The sequence below is a fragment of the Sminthopsis crassicaudata genome, chromosome 3 (assembly GCF_048593235.1).
Source record: "Sminthopsis crassicaudata isolate SCR6 chromosome 3, ASM4859323v1, whole genome shotgun sequence".
Classification (NCBI taxonomy): Eukaryota; Metazoa; Chordata; class Mammalia; order Dasyuromorphia; family Dasyuridae; genus Sminthopsis; species Sminthopsis crassicaudata.
The window spans coordinates 439,495,307-439,511,353 of NC_133619.1; the positions used below are offsets into that span (position 1 = coordinate 439,495,307).

The following is a 16,047-nucleotide window of genomic DNA, read 5'->3' on the forward strand; positions in this document are numbered from 1 at the left end:
AAGGATGTTCATCAACTGACAATTTTTTTTTACTAGGAATATCTCCCAATTCTATAAGAGTCAAAGTTTTGTAGACCTTTATATATATAGTACATTTTTCTTGGTTTAAAGAATTTAATTATGTGGGTGGATACACAGAATGAACCAGCTGACTAGTCAACTTGTACCTAGTAGGGTCTTAATAAGTATTAACTGAATTTAATTGAATTGACCTGTGCATCAGCAAGAACTAGTTCTTCAGGGTTTCTTAGAAGAGAGCGAGGCCCTTAGGATATATGACACAGGTAAGTTTTAATTGGGCATAGAAGAAAGGAAAAAGAGTCTGGAGCATGGAACCCAGCTAAGGGAGATACTAAACACTGTGGAGGCAAAATGAAGGTGCTGGGGAATGTACATGTTCAGCGGTAGGATGAGAAGAAAAAGAGGGAACAAGGCTAATGTTAATGTCAAGTTCATCACTTTAACAAGATAGCCTAGATTTAAAACTGTACCCCTCAAAATCATCTCATCCTCAAATTGTTTTGCTTTTCTTTTGCATGCAGATCTATTTCATATTTTCCTAAATACCTGGATGATATGCCATCAGTCTCAAGTTCAATTTTGATTGTTAGAAAAGTTGTAAACACTTTTCCCCATAAAACTCTTTAAGATTATTTAGCTATTGATCCAGCAAGCCTGTGACACATACTGACCGTGATGGTGAATAAATCACCTCTTGGAGCTCTAGCCAAATTTCTTATACTATATATTGCAAAGAAGGTGTTGACCTTCATTAGTAGAAAGAATTTCCTCATCTGGAAGTTTTCTATATCAATAAAATCTCAGTTCTGGTTTTTATTCCTAACCTGCTATTATAACAAGCAGTTGTGCTAGGAAAAGCTGGGACAACAGATTCCAAATATTAAGAAAATCCACCTAAACTTCAGGTTTTCATAACTTTCCTCCCAAAGCAGGTATGGCTTTCTGATCACTGCAGATAAATATGAGGGGTATATAGATTGGATTTTTCCACTAACACCAATATGTGAGTTCTGGGAAGACAGTTGAAGAGGGCCCATACCTCAAAAAAAAGTCACTTTCCCAATCCACCTACCTGAGCCAGACTAAGATTGGCTTTGATCCCTTGGATCAATAGAAAAATGATTGTTAAACTATTGATTGGAAGAAAAAATACAAAACATTCTTTTGTTGTTCAATTGTGATTGACTCTTTGTAACCCCTTTTCTTGGCAAAGATAGTAAAGTGGTTTGCCTTTCCTTCTCCAGTTCATTTTACAGATGAGGAAACTGAGGCAAACAGGATTTTGTGAACCCTGGCTGAGGTCAGATTTGAACTCACAAAAGACAAATTTTCCTGACACCAGGTCTAGAGCTCTATCCACTGTTCCACCTAGTTGCACTGAATACAATAATAGCTTTCCTTCTGGTTTTTCTTCCTGTTATCCCCATTCTAATTTCTCAAGTGCTTTCTCTGATAATTAGATTATTCATCCCACACCCCTGATTACTTCAGTTTAAAATTTCATAACCCTGTCAAAGTCAGTTTCTCTGCTCATTCCAGATAAGCACACTGCCAATATATTGCCAATAACACTCACTCTTGTGCTAACTTAAAATACACAAGACTACTTGCCAAGTTTCCTTATTTGGCAAGAAGGTTCCTTGGTTCCCAAGATCTTTGACCATCCATTTTTAGACCCAAATCTTTGTACTTAATATTTAGATATTGCTCTCAGGCTTTAAGACATCCTGACACTCCCTTCAATAATAGGGGAAAGTAAGTTAATTATTAGTTGCTTTACTGATAAAGATAAATCTTTGTTATTCAATTATGTTACCATCCATTCAAGAAAATATGCAGGCTTGCCAAAACTGAGGAGCTAAATACCAATTCTCCTTTCTCTGGTTAAAAAAGTAACACATCCACCTTAAGAAAGTTAAACTGCAAAAGGTTAAAGAAACTTCATACATATGACTTTAATACATATTAATTTACAGAGTTGCAGTAGAGTTTATGCAAAATAGTTTGGATAGAGAAACAAAAATCATAATTTCCACACCTAAAGATGCCCCCCATCAACTTCTATGACCCTCGGCAAGTTGCTTCAAGTTTCTGGGATTCATCTCTAAAATGAAGGGTTTGGAGTCCATGATTTCTGAGCTACCTTCCAAATTAGAGAAAATTCCGTAATTCTGTAAAATCTCTCACTAGTGAAATATGAGTTTAGAACAAAGGTTCTACAAGGGATCAGTGCTATAATTATAATGCAGTCATCTCTTTTGTCTTTGAAAATTAAAAAGGATGAAACTTCCTCAAATGGACCTGCTGTACAGGAAAAAAAAAATCAACCAATCCCCAATGCCTTTATTGTCTGTTTCTGGAGTATTTCAAATAAGGCCAGGGGAGGGGTTTGAATTTAGATATTTTGAAATCATCAAGATCATTAAAATAAACATAGGTTTTAATCGAGAAAACAGTTCATGGAAAATCCCAATGATACACAAAACTACACAAAACATGGAAGTTAATTATTGCCACATTTTTGGAATGGTCCAAACTTCTTGTCAGTTTCATCTTACTAAAAGCAACGGTAATAAAAACAACTACACTGGACTTACATGAAGAGAATTCCAAAATACTTCATAAACACTGATTCTTAAACCCAACAATTTGACAATAACTTTACTCTATTTTCTGAGGGCAATTCATTGTTATCAAAATACCTACTAAGTTTTACAAAAGATGAAAGAGATCAGTTAGAGACAGAACCCCACGTAGTTTAGGTTTTCAGAAAAAGTATAAGGCGGATGAATTCACTTGATATGACAGCACCAGACTGGATCCCAAAGATCGGTATGACTACACAATATTGCTTCATTTCTGAAATTTGGAAAGAAACCTCAAGATTTGGGTGGAGAAGATACCAAAAAAAAAAAAAAAAAAAAAAAGTGTGTTTTTTTTTTTTTTTTTTTTTAATAATTGTTTAAGATCAGAGGAAGAGGCCAAAGTTCCTTTTTATCGTCCTAATTTTGCAGTAATCTACAATTATTTAATGCACCCACTCTTACAGGATTTTGAAGGGCAAGTAAGTTCCCTATATAGTCTTCACTTAGAGGACATGCTGCCCCAATTTGACAGGCACAAAGTTGCCTGAACAAAACTAAACAAACGTCAAACTACAAAGTCCTTTTTGTCACTTTATTTTGTTTATGTTTCTTTTGCTTTCGATAAACGTACTCTTTCCAAAATTCTTTCTGGGAGTTAGATTCACGAAGAAGAAAAGCCCGGTATCTCCCCAAAGCTGTAAGGACTGGAGCCGGGGAGAGGAGGGCTAGAATGCCGGCAGAAGGGAAGCAGAAGAGAAGAGAGAAAAACCGTAGAATATTCAAGAAAGTTGGAAGCTTCTTCCTCCGGTCACACCCGCGAGTTCACTTGCTCGGTTAAGTGCTCGGGACTTCAGGAAAGTGCTTTAAAGGATGGAAAAAGCTGAAAGTGTAGCTCATCTTGGCCTGCGCCACCTCTCCAGAAGAGAAGGCGAAATTTGCACTTCACATCAGGAAACTTTGCCCGGCCCGAGCCAAAGTCAAGGCCGGCGTCCGGGCATTGAACTCCCCAGTAATCAAAGTTGCGTCGGGAGTTCCCCTGATTCCCCTTTTCTTTCTTGAGCTCTCCACTCGATTCCCAAGGTCTGGCCCCAGTCCGGGAAGTTCCCTCTCGCAGCTGCCAAGTGGACTGGCACCCGCAGCCGAGAACTCGGGACCTTATCCTCTCCCCCACCTCCGCACCCACTCTTTGGAGAGGCCCCCTCTGGCCTCCCAGTCCCCGACAGACTGGGCGCATGCAACAGTCCCGGCCGAGGCCTAGAACAGAGCGGTCCGACGCGCGCCTCTGGCCCGGGAAACAGTGTCAGTAAAAAGATCAATCCCCCTTGCAGGCAAACAGTGGTCACCGGTGCCTCTTTGCCTAGAAGCTGAGGACATTGGGCAGGACCCCTCTCGTCTCTTCCCTTCATCCCACACGCCGCTTACCTGCCTCCCCCTCTGGACCTTGCCTCAAGAAACTCAGCTCCAGGAGCGGGGCGACCCGGGCCAGGAGCGAGCAGCGGGCGGCTGGCTAACGCGAGCTCAAGCGGAGGGTCCGAGGCGGCGGGAGTTCTAGGCAGGCGGTGCGAGTGCGGTGACTCTCCCACGCTTCCGCTTCATGTCAAAGAGTTAAACATTCCGCCTCTCTTACCCGCTCCAATGAGGAAGCCACAGTCACAGCAACAGCACCACCTACCCTCTGGCAGCAGCTATGACCCCGGCCCGGAACCTCAGGACCTGACTGGCCAAGTTCTACCCTAGACCTCCCCTAGACCTCTCATTGCTCTTACCCTCCACCCTCTGGCAAGAAAGAAGGCAGCTGAAGTTGAGGAAATTCAAAGGAGCTGCTTTAACAAGTCAGAAGTCTTGAGATGTGGAAAAATCTATCTTCAGCCGGCTCCCAGACAAGCTAACCCAAACCATCCCTTTGAGATTCGCTCCTCCTGGTTCCAAGCTGAAGCCTTACTGAGCTTTTTCACCTTGACATTACACAACAAAACCCATCTAAACTCCAGCCCCTAGACTTCGGAAGCCAGCAGTGAAAGGTCTGCCGGTTCAATAAGAGTTAGAGCAGAAATGCCATAGAGCTCCCTGTAGACTACAGGGTGAGGAAAGGAAGAAAGCAGAGAAAAAAAAAATCCCACTGATTTCCTTTCACTCTGCTATAAACAGGTATTTTTGGAAGGTACACCATACCAAATATTCTGAGACTGGTGGATCTGCACTCTTCTCAGTAATGGTACTTCCACCAGAGCACACCAAAAAGACATCCATCCATTCCTCATATCTTGTGCAATTCTTGTCCTGTCCTATATAAATCTGTTTATATAAGATCTACCTAATATTCAAGGAAATTTCCTCTTGAAAATTCTCTAGACAATGTTATTTCTTTGTTTTCCAAGAAGACTTGTCTATGACAAGTGAAATCTTGACTTGTGGATAAATTAGATTTAAGTGAGATAGATTTACACAAAGTCATAGAATTTCACTTTCTCTTCTAGAGTCATGGAAGTCCACTCAATATCAAAACAAGTTAAGAAAAGGAGTGATGGCCCTGGATGGAATGGATAACCTTGATGGCTTTGTTGTATAACCAAGCTCTAAGGGTCCATCTTCAGCTATCTTCATGGTCTATTGAAATAAATTGTTCTCATTTGCTCATTCGGTTGGGGAAGTCTTCTAGTACTTGGTGCAATTCATCAACCTCTAATTCATCAACCAGTTTGAAGTCCATCAGATAACTCTCATCCTAGTTTAACCCATTCCTGAGAAAGTTTACTGAGTGTGACTGATGCATGCTACAGCTTCTTGGAGCCATAAGCTGAATGGCAGGTAGATACCAAAGATGAATAAGCAGCCCTAAAAAGGCCTTGGCAAGCCCTCAAACCAAGGATCTACTGCTCCTTGAATACCACCCCCCAGACATTGAGTGAATACCTCTGGCACACTCAGGCTGTCTGCTCAAAACTGAGATAAGATAGGGCTTGGGGAAAAGGGATAACTTCTATGCAGGTGGTAAAGTCCAGCCACCAGTTGCAAGTAGAGAAAAAAAGGGAGAAGAATGGGCATCTGGATTTGGGAATCTTACAGAAATAGATGAGATTTCCAACGGTCAGAGTTTAAAGAGAGAAAACCATAGCATCATCAATTTAGATCTGGAAGGGACCTGAGAGTCCTTTGAATTCAACCCTCTCATTTTGTGGATGAAGAGTCTGAGGTCCAGAGAGGCTGAATGATTGCCTAAAGATGGTACAGATAGCAAATATCACAAGTAGGATTTTACTCCAAGTCCTCTGACTCTGGAGTTATTATTCTTTCTGCAACACAGAGTGAGAACAAAGTCTTATTAGTTAGTTAGACATGTACTCTTAAGAGACATGGAAAAAAAAATTCAGAGAGACTTTGCTTCTAGGTGCATAATAAATATTTCTCAAATTGAATCAATGCATAAATGTCTGATCAGCAGAATAGATCCCTTAGTGTGAGAGAATGATAATGATACAAGGAGACTCCAGGCAATTGCATTCTCTGACCTGTCTCCTCTTCTCTCTTACCTCTGATTTATTTCATTCCCAATCCACACGCAACATCTGAGTCAGTAAAGACTGATTTGCAATTCCTTCAAGTGTGTTATAATTCACAGCTATGGGGGCTGTTGGAGACTCGACCTGCCTCCTCACACTTAGGCATAATCTTTAACAGGTCATAACTTCAGGTCTAATACTTTACCCACTGTTCCACCCAGCTGCTCTAATTATTATTATTACAGGAGTTTAAAGGTGAAAGGTGGGCTAGAATAATCAGGAAACTTTACTGGATGAGGTAAAATTTAGAGAAAGAGAAGATAAGGATAAAAAACAGATAATGAGGAAGGAGTACCAAATGTAAAGAAAATATTGACAACTAAAATATGCTTAGAAGACTAAATAATCTAATTTTTAACCCAGATGTATACTCAACAGCCTTAACATCATAAAGCTTTTTGCAAAACGCATTCTACTTTTTGCAACATTCTTAATTTATATTCTATCACCTTCCTAGTCATTTTTTGTTGCTTCCTTCTACCACCTCTCCTTATGATAATAATCTAAGACAACTCACTTGTCCAGAACAAATATATTATATTGAAGCATACCTCTATAAACCCAGAGCTCATGCTTATCTGACAATTATGGGAGAGAATGGTGAGTCTTATTTCCTCAACTACACTATGAGTTACCTCTTTTGCAGTCATATACCACATCTTCAACAATTCACCAATGAAATATTTATTTACAATATACTTTCCAGAGCATGGTAACCAAGGTTTTGGGGTAAGATGCAAAGTTTCATTAACATTGCATCTGAACCCTTAAGTTACACACATGTACATGTACATGCACATAAATAAGAATGTTTATATTATGTATACAAATAACTAAAGTAAAATCATGAATAAATATTATATTTCAATTATACTCATGGAACTTAGAAAAATGGAAAACACATAGTAATGCTAATAAATGTTGATTAATATATTTCCAATAGTTTCTTCAATATGCATCAGCTTCTTCATTAAATTTGTAACTTAATTCATCTTAAGATTAACCTGATTTGCTAATCTTAAAGATATATACATATGCATATATAATATTATTTATTAACCTGTTAACTTCATTTTTTCAATCTTTCAATTTTATATTTGTTACTGTTTAATCCTCTCACTTTCCTGAGTGTTAGGCCAATAGAATCTTTGTTAACTTCAAAACCAAAAGGAATCTAACCAATCCTTTCTCATCTCTCACTTTAAATAATTCCATTTTAAGGTTCATTGTTATTAATAATACAGTGTCAGATAAAAATCTTATTATGATAGAATGATAAGCACATCAGAAGAGAGAAAGCTCCCCATGCATTCTTCCTCTTATCCGCTAGCACTAAGAACTATGGTGCAAGCTCATACCCAAAGGCACCACCTTCTCTAGCCATCACAGATAGCCATCTCAGATTATGGTTCAGTAATTTTGTGTCTGGCTCCTTACCATAATTTACTGTACTGATGTACAAAGGATGGCATTTGAATCCCTTTGTATCTCTGAGATCTTGGGAAAATCACTGCTCACAATCATATACTTTGAAAGGATTCACCATGAATTTAAATAATAAGTTGTTTCTTAAAGGATACAATTGGATACATAAGAAAATTTTCTTCATCACAATGATATTCAACTGACAAGGTTGAATTTTAAATTCAGTTTAATATGGTTAATTTAATTTTTCTTATTTAATAGTACCCTGTAGTGTCTATATATATATATATATATATATATATATATATATATGTGTGTGTGTGTGTGTGTATGTATGTATGTATATACACACAGAGATTTTGTCTACATTTTAAACTTTTGCCTGTTCATGCCATTTTAAACCTTTGCCTTTAGTGAATTGCTTTTGAAATCTATTGGCTTATTCTTAACATATTCAGATTTCTATGCATATATATATATATATATAGTACATATAAAATGCTCTTCCTTCTCTGATAATCCATATTTTTCACCACCTTAAGAATATAGATACAAGGTCAGATTCTCCAGAATCTTCCACTATTGATCCATTCTGAGTCTGTTCACTTCCCTACTTAGAAATTTTTCAGAATGTATAGTGTTAATTTCTATTTCATTGATTTTCATTCTCTAAATGTTTTCTGAGCAAGTCACTTAACCCTGTTTGCCTCTGTTTCCTCATCTATAAAATGATCTGGAAAAAGAAATGGCAAATCACTCCACTATCTTTGCCAAGAAAATCCCAAGTGTGGTGATGAAGAGTCAGATGTGACTGAACAAGAAAATGGCAAAATACTTTCTTTAGCTTGTGTGTGTGTGTATGTGTGTGTGTGTTCTCAATTAGACTATAAGTTCCTGTATGATTTTTTAAATCTTTTTTTTTTGTTTCATCATAAGCAGTCATTCATTAAATATTTCTGACAGTTGTAAACTGGCATCATTGTAAAATGATCCCCAAAACATAAAATTAATTTAATAATTATATGCTTGGCACTGTGCCAGGCCCCTGATATGAACAAAGATTTTTTTTAAATGACCTATTCCTTGTTTTCTAGACATTTATTATCTGTGGTGATAAATACATAGAAAATAATGGGGATGAAGGAGCAATCCAGGTATATTACTTTAGGAAAATTTGAGGAAGGAGAGAACACTTTTAGCCAGGGTGAGGAACAGCAAGAAATAGAGTTGATGTCATTGACAAATTAAGAACTATCATCATTCTAGCTATTTCTAAATCACTCAGAAGTAAAGGGCACCTTGTTCTAAGGTAATATCTTCATAATCATCTAACCGCTTTTCTTGTATTTCTAACTTCACAATTTTAAGTATAAAGTGAAGCTGAGATTGTCGCCTCTTCAAATCTTTTCTCCTCCCTTTCTGTCAATCCTGCCAATCTGGTATCTTTCTATGCCCTTTTCTTCTTTTCCCTATACATCTAGGCAAGTGCCAAATCTTTCAATTCCTTTCCCTGAGAATTTCCAGAACCCTAATTATCTTCTAGCTTAACCTTTTCATCAGTCAGTTCTTCAGATTATATTTTTCCCCTTTCATTTAATCCAAAGTTTATTGTCACAATTACTTCTTCAATGCCTTTAAATATAATATGGTCTAAATTTGTATTACTGCACTCACTCCTAGTTCTCCCTATATCCCTACCTCCCTTCCCTGATCCTAACTTCTGCTGCTTATTCTGCAGCCTCACAAAATCATAAAATATTTGAGTTGAAAAAGGCTTTAGAGATCATGAAATGAAAGTCATTTTATATTTTTAGGAAACTGAGGCACACAGAGAGTAAATGGTTTTCCTGTGGAAAAACAGGTACAAAGCAGCCAAGCTAGGCTCTATGTCCATCTTTGGACTTTCTAGAACTCTTTCTGCCTCACTTTTTCATCATCTCCACCTTCATCCTTACTGCCAAGGGTTCTGGGATGAATTCCTCATTGCTAACTCAACACCTCATAGCTGAAACCCAAAGATAAAGCTTATCTTTCCTGCTGTGTGCTAGTTTATTATCCATCATCCTATACCACGAACACCAATGGTCTCCTTCTATAGAACTAATAATCAAGAGGTGTCTGTAATGTGTCTTCCATTACTAAATTTCATAACTATGCTATCCTGTTGTTTCCCAATAGATGTTGTCTGCTCTCCTTTTACCTTTAAAACACTGTTTAATGTTATCCTATTAGTCTCACTGTCACTTATTTTCCTAACTGCCATGGCTTCTCACCCCTGATTTTGCCCAAACTACGCCTGTTACTTCATTCATTCCTGGTTTTTTACACTTATCCCATGCTGATTCTCTATGTTTATCCCTCCAGGGAGCTGTGCCAGGACTGGTCTTAGTTAACAGTTTTACAAATGATCTGAAAGAGGGAGTTCACAGCAACATCTCTGGGTTTATAGATGACATTGAGCTCTTCCAGGCAGTGAATTCCAGGCCAAGAAGCCAAGGATCTCCAGGGAGGCTGTGAAACGCTATTTGAGGGGGATGGAAAATGGCAGGTGAGCTTAAGCACATGCAACTTTTGGGTAATACATCTATGGAAAAATCACCCAGTCTATAGAAGGGTTGTGAGGTGATGAAGTACAGTGAGAGCCAGGGGCAGGGATCTAGGTGCCATTGTTCATTCAAAACATCATTCTATTGTGTCATTATAGCCAGAGAGGTTAATAAAGTCCCCTCCTATGGTGCCACTCTCTGTCAAAGACAAAACACTTCTGTAACTCAGCCATGGACCTCACCAGAACAATACCTCTTAAGCTCCAATGTTTAGCTTCCTCCTGAAAATTCATTATTCTGGCCCAAATAATCAAATAGTTTAATAATCAATCAATTCACTTGTCATAGTCACTAAAAGTCACTAAAATTTTTACTGCTTCTATAATTATTTTCTTTTTTTTTTAACAGGGAACTAAGCATTTTATTTTATTTTATTTTTTAATTATAGCTTTTTATTGACAGATCATATGCATGGGCAATTTTTATAACATTGTCCCTTGCATTAACTTGTGTTCAAACTTTTCCCTTCCCTCCCTCTATCCCGTCACCTAGATGGCAGGCAGTCTTATACATATTAAACATGTTAAAGTATATCTTAGATACAATATATGTATGCAGATCCATACAGTTCTCTTGTTGCACAAGAAGAATTTGGATTCAGAAGATAAAAATAACCTGGGAAGAAAAACAAAAATGCAAGTAGTCTACATTAATTTCCCAGTGTTCTGTCTCTGTTTGTAGCTGATTCTGGCCATCATTGATTAATTCAAACTGAATTGGATATTCTCATTGTCAAAGATATCCTTCCATCAGAATATATCCTCATACAGTACTGCTGTTGAAGTATATAATGATCTCCTGGTTCTGCTCATTTCACTCAGTATCAGTTCATGTAAGTCTCTCCAAGCCTCTCTGTTTTCATCCTGCTGGTCATTTCTTACAGAAATATAATATTTCATAACATTCATATACCATAATTTACCCAACCATTCTCCAATTGATGGACATCCATTCATTTTCCAATTTCTAGCCACTACAAAAAGGGCTACCACAAACATTTTGGCACACACAGGTCCCTTTCCCTTCTTTAGTATTTCCTTGGGATATAAGTCCAGTAGTAGCACTGCTGGATCAAAGAGTATGCACAGTTTGATAACTTTTTGGGCATAATTCCAGATTGCTCTCCAGAATGGTTGGATTCTTTCACAACTCCACCAACAATGCATCAGTGTCCCAGTTTTTCCACATCGTCTCCAACATTCATCATTATTTGTTCCTGTCATCTTAGCCAATCTGACAGGTGTGTAGTGGTATCAGAGTTATCTTAATCTGCATTTCTCTGATCAATAGTGATTTGGAGCATCCTTTCATATGAGTAGAAATAGTTTCAATTTCATCATCTGAAAATTGTCTGTTCATATCCTTTGATCATTTATCAATTGGAGAATGGCCTGATTTCTTATAAATTAGAGTCAATTCTCTACATGTTTTGGAAATTAGGATTTTATCAGAACCTTTAACTGTAAAAATGTTTTCCCAGTTTGTTGCTTCCCTTCTAATCTTGTTTGCATTAGTTTTGTTTGTACAAAGGCTTTTTAATTTGATGTAATCAAAATTTTCTATTTTGTGATCAATAATGATCTCTAGTTCTTCTTTGATCACAAATTCCTTCCTCCTCCACAAGTCTGAGAGTTAAACTCTCCTATGTTCCTCTAATTTATTTATAATCTTGTTCTTGATGCCTAAATCATGACCACATTTTGATCTTATCTTGGTGTATGGTGTTAAGTGTGGGTCCATGCCCAGTTTATGCCATACTAATTTCCAGTTTTCCCAGCAGTTTTTTGTCAAATAGTGAATTTTATATCAAAGGTTGGGATCTTTGTGTTTGTCAAACACTAGATTGCTATAGTTACAGACTATTTTGTCCTGTGAACCTGACTTGTTCCACTGATCAATTAATCTATTTCTTAACCAATACCAAATAGTTTTGGTGACTGCTGCTTTGTAATATAGCTTTAGATGAGGCACAGCTAGGCCACCTTCATTTGATTTTTTTTTTTTTATTAGTTCCCTTGAAATTCTTGTCCTTTTGTTCTTCCATATGAATTTTGTTGTTATTTTTTCTATGTCATTAAAATAGCTTCTTGGGCGTCTGATTGGTATAGCACTAAATAAATAGATTAGTTTAGGTAGTATTGTCATCTTTATTATATTCGCTCAGCCTATCCAAGAGCACTTAATATTTTTCCAATTGTTTAAATCTGACTTTATTTGTGTGCAAAGTGTTTTATAATTTTGCTCGTATAATTCTTGACTTGATCTTTGGTAGATAGATTCCTAAATATTTTATGCTATTGACAGTTATTTTGAATGGAATTTCTCTTTGTTTCTCTTGCTGTTGGATTTTGTTGGTTATGTATAAAAATGCTAAAAATTTATGTGTATTTATTTTGTATCCTGCAACTTTGCTAAAGTTGTGAATTATTTCTAATAGCTTTTTAGCAGAATCTTTGGGGTTCTCTAAGTATAACGTCATATCATCTGCAAAGAGTGATAGTTTGGTTTCCTCATTACCTACTCTAATTTTTTTAATCTCTTTCTCAACTCTTATTGCTGAGGCTGGCATTTCTAATACAATATTGAATAGTAATGGTGATAGTGGGCAACCTTGTTTCACTCCTGATCTCACTGGGAATGGTCCCAGTTTATCCCTATTACATATGATACTTACTGATGATTTTAAATAGATGCTCCTGACTATTTTGAGGAAAAGTCCATTTCTTCCTATACTCTCCTATACTTCCTATGCTGTTTTTATTAGAAATGGATGTTGGATTTTATCAAATGCTTTTTCTGCATCTGTTGAGATGATCATGTGTTTTTGTTAATTTGGTTTTTGATATAGTCAATTATGCTAATAGTTTTTGCTAATATTGAACCAGCCCTGCATTCCTGGTATAAATCCTACTTGGTCATGTTGTATTATCCTGGGGATGATTTTCTGCAATCTTTTTGCTAATATTTTACTTAAGATTTTTGCATCAATATTTATTAGGGAAATTGGTCTATAATTTTCTTTCCTTTTTTTCAACATACCTGGTTTCAGTATCAGTATCATGTCTGTGTCATAAAAGGAATTTTGTAGGACTCCTTCAATCCCTATTTTTTCAAATAGTTTATATAGCATTGGAGTTAATTGTTCTTTAAATGTTTGGTAGAATGTAAATCCCTCTGGTCCTGGGGATTTTTTCTTAGGGAGTTGATTAATAGCTTGTTTTATTTATTTTTCTAAAATGGAACTGTTTAACCAATTTATTTCTTCCTCTGTTAATATGGGCAAGCTATATTTTTGAAGGTATTCTTCTATTTCATTTATCGAATTTATTGACATAAAGTTGGGCAAAGTAACTCCTAATTATTGTTCTAATTTGCTCTTCATTAGTGGCGAGTTCTCCCTTTTCATTTTTAAGATTAACAATTTGCTTTCCCTCTTTCCTTTTTTTAATCAGATTTACTAAGGGTTTGTCTATTTTGTTGGTTTTTTCATAGAACCAACTCTTAGTTTTATTAATTAATTCCATAGTTTGTTTTTTTTTTTTTACTTTCAATTTTATTAATCTCTCCTTTTATTTTTTAGAATTTCAAGTTTTGTGTTTGTCTGAGGGTTTTTAATTTGTTCCTTTTCTAGCATTTTTAGTTGTAAGCCCAATTCATTGACCTTCTCTTTCTCTATTTTATGCAAGTAGGCCTCTAGAGATATAAAATTTCCCCTTATTACTGCTTTGGCTATATCCCACACATTTTGGAATGATGTCTCATTATTTTCATTTTCTTGGGTGAAGTTATTAATTATGTCTATGATTTGCTGTTTCACCCAATCATTATTTTGTATGAGATTATTTAGTTTCCAATTATTTTTTGGTCTATTTCCCCTGGCTTTTTATTAAATGTAATTTTCATTGCATTATGGTCTGAAAAGGATGCACTTATTATTTCTGCCTTTCTGCATTTGAGTTTCAGGTTTTTATGTCCTAAATATATGGTCAATTTTTGTACAGGTTCCATAAACTGCTGAGAAGAAAGTATACTCCTTTCTATCTCCATTTCATTTTCTCCAAAGATCTACCATATCTAACTTTTCTAGTATTCTATTTACCTCTTTGACTTCTTTCTTATTTATTTTGTGGTTTGATTTATCTAATTCTGAGAGTTCAAGGTTGAGATCTTCCACTATTATAGTTTTGCTGTCTTTTTCTTCTTACAGCTCTCTTAGTTTCTCTTTTTAGAATTTAGATGCTACACATCTTGACTTGATGCATATATGTTTAATATTGATATTGCTTCATTATCTATGCTACCTTTTAACAAAATATAATGCCCTCCTTTATCTCTTTTAACTATATCAATTTTTGCTTTTGCTTCATCTGAGATCAGGATGGCTACCTCTGCTTTTTTGACTTCACCTGAAGCATAATAGATTCTTCTCTAGCCTTTTACTTTTACTCTGTATGTATTGCCCTTTTTCAAGTTTGTTTCCTGTAAACAACATATTGTAGGATTCTGGCTTTTAATCCAGTTTGCTATCTGCTTCTGCTTTATGAGGGGGGTTATCCGATCACATTTATGATTAAAATTACTAATTCTGTATTACTTGCCATCTTGTTTACCTCAGCTTATGCTTTTCTCCTTTCCTTCCTCCTTAACCCCTTCCCCAGTATTAAACTTGTGAGCATCACTTGCCTCTCACAGCCCTCCCTTTTTAGGATCCCTTCCCCCATATTAGAGTTCTTCCCCTTTTCTTCACAATTTCTGTATTCTATTCTTAGCTTACTCCTTCCCTTTTCACTTCCCCCCTCCCACTTTTCAATGAGGTGGGAGAAGTTTCTCTGTAAATCGAATGTGTCTAAGATTTTTCTCTTTAAGCCAGTTCTGATGAGAGTAATATACACACTATGTTCATCACCCTCCCTTCTTTCCCTCAGATATAATAGGTTTTCTTTGCCTGTTAGTGTGATATAGTGCCCCCACTTTGCCCTTTTTCTAGTACAATTACCTTTCCACCTCTAGCTTCTTTTTTATATTATAACCACAAAACCAAATTATACATGTATTCTTTTTGCATATGCATACCAGAAATATAGTTCCCAAGAATCCTTTTTTTACATTTCTCTTGAATCCTATATTTTGGAGAGCAAACTTTTTGTTTACTTCTGTTTTTTTCATCACAAATAGATGAAATTCACCTATTTCAGAGAACGTCCATCTTCTTCATTCCCAAAATGATCATTTTGGCTGGGTAAGTTATTCTTGGCTGCATATCAAGTTCTTTAGCCTTTCGGAATATCAGATTCCAGGCCCTTCGATCCTTTAATATGAATGCTGCTAGATTCTGAGTAATTCTTATTGTGGCTCCTCTATATTCGAATTGTTTTTTTCTAGCTGCTTGTTGTATTTTTCCCTTGGTCTGATAGTTCTGGAATTTAGCCACAACATTTCTTGGAGTTTTGATTTTGGGGTCTCTTTCAGTAGGTGATAGATGAATTCTTTCAATCTCTATTTTACCCTCTGTTTCTATGACATCTGGGCAGTTTTCTTTGATGATTTCCTGAAAAATAGTGTCAAGGCTCTTTTTTTCATCATAATTTTTAGGAAATCCATTAATTCTCAGATTCTCTCTTAGATCTATTTGCCATGTCTATTGTTTTCCCAAGAAGGTATTATTTGATGTTTTTTTCCATTGTTTCATTTCTTTTTTTTTGGTTTTGCTTGACTGATTCTTGTTGTCTCCTCGAGTCATTCAGTTCCATTTGTTCAATTCTGATTTTTAATGAATTATTTTCTTCATTTACTTTTAAATTTCTTTTTGTAATTTTTCAATTAAGTTTTTAAGTAAATTGTTTTGTTCTT

At 36.2% G+C, this 16,047-nt stretch overlaps 1 protein-coding gene and 1 long non-coding RNA gene across 3 annotated transcripts in view; one reads left to right on the top strand and one right to left on the bottom strand.

The window, feature by feature from the left end:
• Positions 1–4,384, bottom strand: part of MAP3K20 (mitogen-activated protein kinase kinase kinase 20) — a 212,851-nt gene extending 208,467 nt beyond the window's left edge. Inside the window, exon 1 of one of the 2 annotated variants that reach the window (XM_074303094.1) lies at positions 4,029–4,243. The gene's annotated coding sequence lies outside the window, so the exon portion shown is untranslated. Of the gene's footprint in view, positions 1–4,028 lie in introns of both variants that reach the window. The other variant, XM_074303096.1, reaches the window with a different exon arrangement.
• The window catches only part of LOC141562857 (uncharacterized), a 31,773-nt gene extending 19,195 nt beyond the window's left edge, over positions 1–12,578 (top strand). The window contains exons 3-4 of the long non-coding RNA XR_012488267.1: positions 9,956–10,139; positions 10,879–12,578. This is a non-coding gene — a long non-coding RNA (uncharacterized LOC141562857). The remainder of the gene's footprint in view (positions 1–9,955; positions 10,140–10,878) is intronic.
• The last annotated feature ends 3,469 nt before the right edge of the window (positions 12,579–16,047 follow it).